This window comes from Ursus arctos, unplaced genomic scaffold, assembly GCF_023065955.2.
Source record: "Ursus arctos isolate Adak ecotype North America unplaced genomic scaffold, UrsArc2.0 scaffold_7, whole genome shotgun sequence".
Taxonomy (NCBI): Eukaryota; Metazoa; Chordata; class Mammalia; order Carnivora; family Ursidae; genus Ursus; species Ursus arctos.
The window spans coordinates 10,905,498-10,913,369 of NW_026623089.1; the positions used below are offsets into that span (position 1 = coordinate 10,905,498).

At 42.1% G+C, this 7,872-nt stretch overlaps 1 pseudogene; it reads left to right on the forward strand.

The window, feature by feature from the left end:
- Positions 1–6,834: 6,834 nt before the first annotated feature.
- On the forward strand, positions 6,835–6,981 carry LOC113252556 (U2 spliceosomal RNA; annotated as a pseudogene).
- The last annotated feature ends 891 nt before the right edge of the window (positions 6,982–7,872 follow it).

Genomic DNA, 7,872 nt, shown 5'->3' on the forward strand with positions numbered 1-7,872 from the left:
GATCAGGAAGCCTACCCCTAAGACCTAAGCAGGACTTTGTTCATGGGAACACACCATTCCCAATTATGCTGCTGGCCCCCTGAATGTTAGCATTCACTTCCCATTTCCCTTACTTCCAAGAATTCTTGAGAAACCTTCCCACCCTCTAATTAAGGAACTGGAGGCAGGATTATGCAATGAGATCCTGACATCCCCAGAGAAGAAGGTAGAAACACCAGTGGAGACGCAGGAAGCCACAGAGACTCTCCCATCACAAAACCCTTCTGCATTTGTTTCTTTCATAGAACTCAATGCCGGATCCCATTGGCACCAGACGGAAGACTTAACTCACTTTCAGCTCCCAGGCAATGAGGTGAACTCATCTAGAGAAACACCTCCTGCCAAGAGCTGTGCTTTCCAGCGTGGGTCTTGACCAGGTAAGAGCCATCAGGCCCGCTCAGTGATGTCCATATTATTTGTCAGTGTTGAGTTAAATCACAGAGGAGCAGCTTCTGCAGCATAAAAGCAACAAGTTAATAAACAACGGGGGGAAGAAATTGCTGGAAGATTGTAACCGTGAGCCGTGTACTCATCCCACCACAAAATGAACGTTGGAAAGCATGTAAATTTTAAAATCCAAGGGAAACTCGTGTCTTGCACAATGAAATACAAAGGAATTCCTCACAGACAGATCAAGTGAATGACAGGATCTTATTTCTTTGCAAAATAAGGGAAGCTCCCATTCTATCACATTCAGGTTATTTCCTTAAAAAAGTATTCATTTACTTCACATCCTGTGAAGTCATTCTAGGATAGGCTGCGGTAGAGACACAGTGGAGATAAGGTTATGAATGTAATCTGGAGTCAGTGCTAGGATTTTACTTGCTTATCAATCTCGGGGGATTTCCAGGCACCCCAGGCTATTCCTGGATCCGATATGAATACATGTCCCTGAGACCTATTTGTTGGGAAGGAGAAGCAGGTAAGGAAATAGGTGAACTATACTCTGGGACTTCTGCTGGGTCTTTGGGAAAACTGAGTTCAGGCCCTACCAAGGGGAATGATCATTGTACCCCACAACAGCCCTCGGATCATTTGTGGGTTTGAGAGTCCCCCTGCGGATGCCAAGTACAGGGATAACCCCTGTAGCCTTGTGTCTCTAGCACCACTGCCTCCTCCTTCTGGTACTAAAACCCCTCCCCCACTGTGATACAGTCCCTCTGAACCCAACTCACCACAACAGTGTCACGAACTGAAGGTGGGGCAACCAGTCTTCCCCGGGACTTTGCTGCTGGTGCCATAAGGGAAGATTGTGTCTTTTGGGATCCCTTAGCCAACAGGACGTGAGTCTCAGGCTGTGGACGGCCATCTCAGCCACCATGTGGAGGAGCTAGTCTAAGAGGTGGGAGAACGATTCCTAGTAACTATTGCAGCCTCTGGGTCCAACTAGATCTGAAGCCAAATGCACTCTTAGACTTGCAAGTTAGGAGAGCCAATGCCTAAGCAATTGGAGTTTGGTTTTCTTTACTTATAACCAACAATATAAAATTGACCATTCTACCATGGACTGGACCCTAAAAGAGCTATTTCAGATGAAACACTGAGTGGTATTGCCAGGTGCAATTCAGGAAGCCCTTGAAGATGTGCCCTTTGCCAGGTTTGTGCTCGACGTCAAGCTGATACTAAAGAGTTCCCAATAGGAAGCTACTTGGAGCTGTACTGTGGACCTGGTGTTGAAGAAGAAACCACTACGTAGCCTGCATCCGAGCTCTAGAATAAAAAAGGGAAGGACACCATGGGAGCAGCAACTGGGACCGCCAGATGCTATAGGAAACCTACCAACTGGCTCTGTACTTTCGGGAAAATCAAGAACCAGGCCAATTCATTGACAGGTGCCCACAGCATCTAGGTGTGTCTTGCTAGTAAGGCGGAGCCCAGTGGCAAAAGACTCTGGCAGTAAATGGAAGCCCCAGTTAGCATCAATTTGGAAGCAGAAAACCAGGCACACCCAGGATCTGGAGTTGAAAGTTGTCCCTGACAGAGAAGATCAAGAAAAGTGAGGACTCGGGGCGCCTGGGTGGCACAGCGGCTGAGCGTCTGCCTTCGGCTCAGGGCGTGATCCCGGCGTTGTGGGATCGAGCCCCACATCAGGCTCCTCTGCTATGAGCCTGCTTCTTCCTCTCCCACTCCCCCTGCCTGTGTTCCCTCTCTCGCTGGCTGTCTCTATCTCTGTCAAATAAATAAATAAAATCTTAAAAAAAAAAAAAAAGTGAGGACTCCACTGTTAGAGCAAATGGTGAAGTCAGAAGCCTTGGTTCCAGTCCCAACTCTGTCCTGTATAAGCTCCATGATCTTAGAAAAGCAGTCATTCTCAGCCTCCGTTCTTTTGCCCACAACCTGGAGATGTTGATAATAATAAATTATAATCAAGACATGTACCTGAACCAGTTTTTATATCTACTATTAGAGTTCTATGCTTTTTGAGTTGGGGTGTCGTTTGTATGTATGTCTCCCAAATTCAGCTCTTTAAGAGCAGAGTCTGTTGTACTCATCTCTTTATCCCTCCTTCTTAATGCCTTACCTGAAACTCAAAATTATACACATAACAAGTTAACTAAATTAGGCAATGCATAGAGAAGCAGTTTGTACCTTTCTGCACAAAATACCATTATATAGAACTACCAGGAAGAAAACAACAGAGACAGAAAAAAACAGGAACCAAGTTACTAGACCTGAATATGCCTCACACAGAGGAAGACAAGAGTCCTGGATCCTGGCCAGGGTGACTTAGTGCTGTATTCCAAGATACAGGAATCAGAGCCTTCCTGAGTAGGAAGCAGATTGATCCCATACTTTAGAGAGAAGCTGACTTAAGTCCTCAATTGGAAATATATCATGAGAATAGGGAGTGGGGCAGGCACAGAAGTCTAATAAATAAAAATAAATTCTTGATGGCCACTGAAAGAACGCAACTATTAGGAATACCTGAGAATAGGTTATGGCCCAGATGTCTCTATTGTCCTGGCATAAATCAACATGGAAGGCGGTAATGGTCAGTTTCCACTGGAGAACATGGAATTATTTATACTTTTTATATATTCTTACTCAGGGGAATGAATCGGCATCTTCCTCCAAGAATCTGGAAGTTGTTGAACTAAGAAGCTGTAGATGGACATTTGAATAAACCAAAAACACAAGCAATAACGTGATCTTCAGGCCCTTGGCCAGGAAAAGAGGGTTATCACACATGGAAACCACTGAATAGTCCTGCCTGAGACCTACACTTTCTAGTTTTTGTAATGTAAGTTCAAGATCACATGCTTCCAGGGGTTAAAAGTTACTATATTTCATAAAATGTCCAGGCATTTTGTATTGTCCGCCATTCTGTTTCCAAAATCAATTGCAACAGAATTCTAGAAATCCAAAGTACGGAACCAAATAAATAGCTTTTAATATCACAATAAGTTTTTTTTTTCATAATTTTTCGTCTAGTTCTATCATACAGTAAAAGTTCATGATTCTTAAACTCTAATAGGATTGTATTGGATGCTCCAAACAGCATCAGATCTCAAACACAGGTGGCTGCCCTGGGTATTCTTCTACTTCCTACTCATATGATGATATACTCATAAGGCAATCTGAAGACAATGAATTATGGGGTTTTTTAGTACAGAGAATCTGTTCCTTGCTTCTTCTTTTATAGAGTTTGATCTGCTTTGTAAAGAACATCCTGAGATTATAACCAATTGATCATAAGCATTTTAGTGATTAACTGTCTTATTTGCGCAGATAAACTTGCTATTGCTTTTGGCCAAAGTCAATGACAAGAGTTATAGAGCAAAGTTGGTAAATGAAATCCAAAAAATTACAAAAATAAAAATAAAATAATGTTGAGTTTCTATGTATAAAGAGGCTGCATTCTGAAGTTAATTGCAAGAAATATTTGTGCAAGCAAGAAACGAAAGATGTTCAAGGGGGAAAAAAGATGATGAAACCAGAAATTTAAGGTAAAGTAATAGGATGAACCAGAAATTTCTAAGCAAAAAAGTCAATTGCAACTCTCAAAAAAACCAAAAACTTGGGCGCCTGGGTGGCTCAGTCGTTAAGCGTCTGTCTTCGGCTCAGGGCGTTATCCCAGCGTTCTGGGATCGAGTCCCACATCGGGCTCCTCCGCTGGGAGCCTGCTTCTTCCTCTCCCACTCCCCCTGCCTGTGTTCCCTTTCTCGCTGGCTGTCTCTCTCTGTCAAATAAATAAATAAAATCTTTAAAAAATTTAAAAAAAAAAACTTGTGTAATTTGGGGTTTTTGTTGTTGTTGTTGTTTTTCTCATTAAACTTTTTGTTTGGGTCCTAAATTCTATGACAGATTTTTGGTCAAACTGTTTCCATTAAAAAGTACTGATTTTAAAAACTAATAACTTAAAACTGCCATATGCACAAAAAACCCAAATGGTCCACAAAACGTTCTGCTTTCCTTCCAAAGCTTTTACGATGAAATCTGGCGATGCTGCCATTGTTGATATGTTTCCTGGCAAGTCTGTGTGTTGAGAGATTCTCTCAAGGACTATCCACCTCTGCGGCATTTTCCTGTTCGTGACATGAGACAGATGGTTGCTGTGGATGTCATCGAAGCAGTGGACAAGAAGGCAGCTGGATCTGGCAAGGTGACCGAGTCTTCCCAGAGCATTATCCCCAATCCCTGCCACCCTAGTCTTAATGGGTGGTGGAAGAATAGTCTCAGAATTATTTGTGTCAATTGGCCATTTAAATTTAATTGTATTTTGTTTTTTAAGTTGATATACTCCAAATGCTATGAGAGTCCACACAAGTAGTTATATTGTTTTCAAATTTTCTTGTCTTCTCTGTAAAATGGGGACATCAATCCCTTCCCAGCCTTCTTTGAAAACCTGTGAGATAACATCAGCCTTGGTTTGCAGCGGCGTGTTTGGTGTTGGTTACCAAGGCGAAAGCAGGTCATGGTCAACCACAGAAATGGGCTTTGTGTTGGTTAGAGCCATAGAGGAAGATCGATGTCAGCCTCGGAGTCGTGTCTACTGAGGTGGACCCACCACCACTTGGCTGGCATTTAAACTGCGAGGCTGTCACCGATTGGTCTTTGAGGTGTGGTCACCACAGCAAGGTGTCATCGACCAGACTGGTTTGGCTTCAGTGTGGTATTCAGTTGATCACAGCTTTATGACTGAAACCAACTGATTAAACAGATTTAAAACTAGAAGTGGTGTCCTCTGGTTAACTAACACCAATGTAAAACTAAGTCTTTTCTGGCCGTATAGAAAGTTTACAGATTCTCCTTTTGGGTCCTTCTTGAGCCAAAGTTGCAGGAGAGACCACCGTGGGTTGTCCAGCCCCTCACCACTGTTGCTGAGGCTCCTAAGACTAAGTTCGTCTGTGAGGTCTGATTTTTCGTCCTTGATCAATACCACTTCGTTCTGGTTATGTCTTTGAATTTATCTCAAACTTTTGGTTCTCAAAACTTTTTTTTTTTTTAAAGATTTTATTTATTTATTCGACAGAGACAGCCAGCGAGAGAGGGAACACAAGCAGGGGGAGTGGGAGAGGAAGAAGCAGGCTCACAGCGGAGGAGCCTGACGTGGGGCTCGATCCCAGAACGCTGGGATCACGCCCTGAGCCGAAGGCAGACGCTTAACCGCTGTGCCACCCAGGCACCCCTGGTTCTCAAAACTTTAAAATTCTTAAAAAATGTTAAGGATCCCAAAGACCTCTTGCTTATGTGAATTATATCCATTGATATGTATTGTATTACAAATTAAAGCTGAGCAATTTTATAAATATTGACTTGATTTAAAATAGCAGTAATAAAGTCATTACATATTATAGAAATAATTAACTTTCAAGAAAATAATTACATTTTACAAGACAAAAAAGTTTAAGAAGAGTGGCATTAGGGGGCACGTGGGTGGCTCAGTTGGTTAAGCATCCGACTCTTGATTTTGACTCAGGTCATGATCTCAGGGTCATGAGACTGAGCCCCACGTCAGGCTCCAACGTGGACCTGGGCTGGGCATGGAGTCTGCTTGGGACTCTCTGTCTCCCTCTGCCCCTCCCTGTGCTCTCTAAATAAACAAATAAATAAACAAAGTCTTTATTTTATTTTATTTTATTTTATTTTAGGATTTTATTTATTTACTTGACAGAGAGAGAGAGAGCACAAGCAGAGGGAGCGGGAGAGGGAGAAGCAGGCTCCCCACCAAGCAAGGAGCCCAGAGCAGGATTCCATCCTGGACCCTGGGACCACGACCTAAGCTGAAGGCAGATGCCTAACTGACTGAGCACCCAGGCGACCCTAAAGTCTTTATTTTAAAAAAAAAGAAGAATGGCATTAGCTATCACTTTTCAAGCCCCTTAAAGACTGACTTGATAGGAGACATCTGTGTTCTCACATCTGCATCTTCATTCAATTTGTTGCAATAGGTTGTTTTAGTTACAGTACATGAAGAAAATCCTGTCTCATGCAAATCATTAGAAAGAGAGTAAGTATTGTAATACCCTTTCATGTCATTGTGGGCTTTCTTTTTTGATACAACGAACTTAACAAGTGGTAGTTTCTTAAAAGTTAATTGCAAAGTGGAATCTGACACCATATCAATAAACTTTTCATACTCTGTTACATTAAAATTCATTGATCTATTCAAATGTTGAATGAATATTTTACTTATGCATGATCTGATCATTTCACGTATTGGTAATTTGGAAAATATTAGTTCACTGAGTAATATAGGTAATACAAACGCTAGCACCTTTAATCATACAATACAAAAAAAAAAATCACAGCCATAAATATCTCTACCCATCCCATTAGAAAAGTCTTTAAGTTATCACTTCTCGGCCTTTTGGCTAAGATCAAGTGTAGAAAGTCTTTAAGTTTTGGGAATCTGGCAAGCTCATGATGATAGGTGTATGTTTTCCCAAATTCTAATTTTTGCTTGAAAACTGAAATTTTATCATGAATAGAAAATTCTCTCCATTTTCCTTTAAGAAATTTTGTTTTCGATACTACTCAGCAAAAGAAGCCAGCCTGAAGAAGCTACATGTGATAGATTCCAATCACATGACATTCTATAAGAGACAAACAGTAGACAAGGGCACCTGGGTGGCCTCCGTCAGTGAGTGTCTGACTCCTGATTTTCACTCTGGTCATGATCTCATGGCTCTTGGGATCAAGTCCCGCATGGGACTCCTGCTTGGTGGGGGTCTACTGGAAGATCCTCTCCCTCTGCCTCTCCCCCCCACTCATACTCGCTTGTGCTCTTCCCTCTCTCTCTCTCTCTCTCTCCCCCTCTCATTTCTAAAATAAATAAATAAGTCTTAAAAAAAATTTTGTTTTCAAGCAAATATATACCAAATGCCCAAGTCTAAATAGTACAGCTGCTCTCTCAGTTATTTCTTCTAATTGCAAATGGTGTTCCCTGAGAAGCAGCAGCGAGGTTAGCTCACCACTCAGACAGTCCTGAACGGGCCTTTCCCATACCAACCATTCCACTTCAGTATAACAGCAGAAGTGTGCTCTTCTCCTTTTTCTCACACTGAATATTAAAAAGATGTGTTGTCAGGGCTGGGATCGGGTAAGATTTATCATTTTTACTTCCACTGAAGTCTATTCCTCAAGGGAAAATGACTGTTTTTCTAGCTGCATGCATGACAGTGAAGAATATGGCTGTTACGACAGTTTGGTGCCACTCTCATGGCTCTAGCTAAGGCCCCAGCGTGTTACGCACCATCTCCTCTACACCAAGAGTACTTTTCAGACAACTTTAACATTTCACACTGGGCGCTGGATGTTCTAAGCCAGCGGAATCAATGGTAGATATAACCATATAGTTAGTGGTAACTGTAGTAACAGGAAAGCTGATTT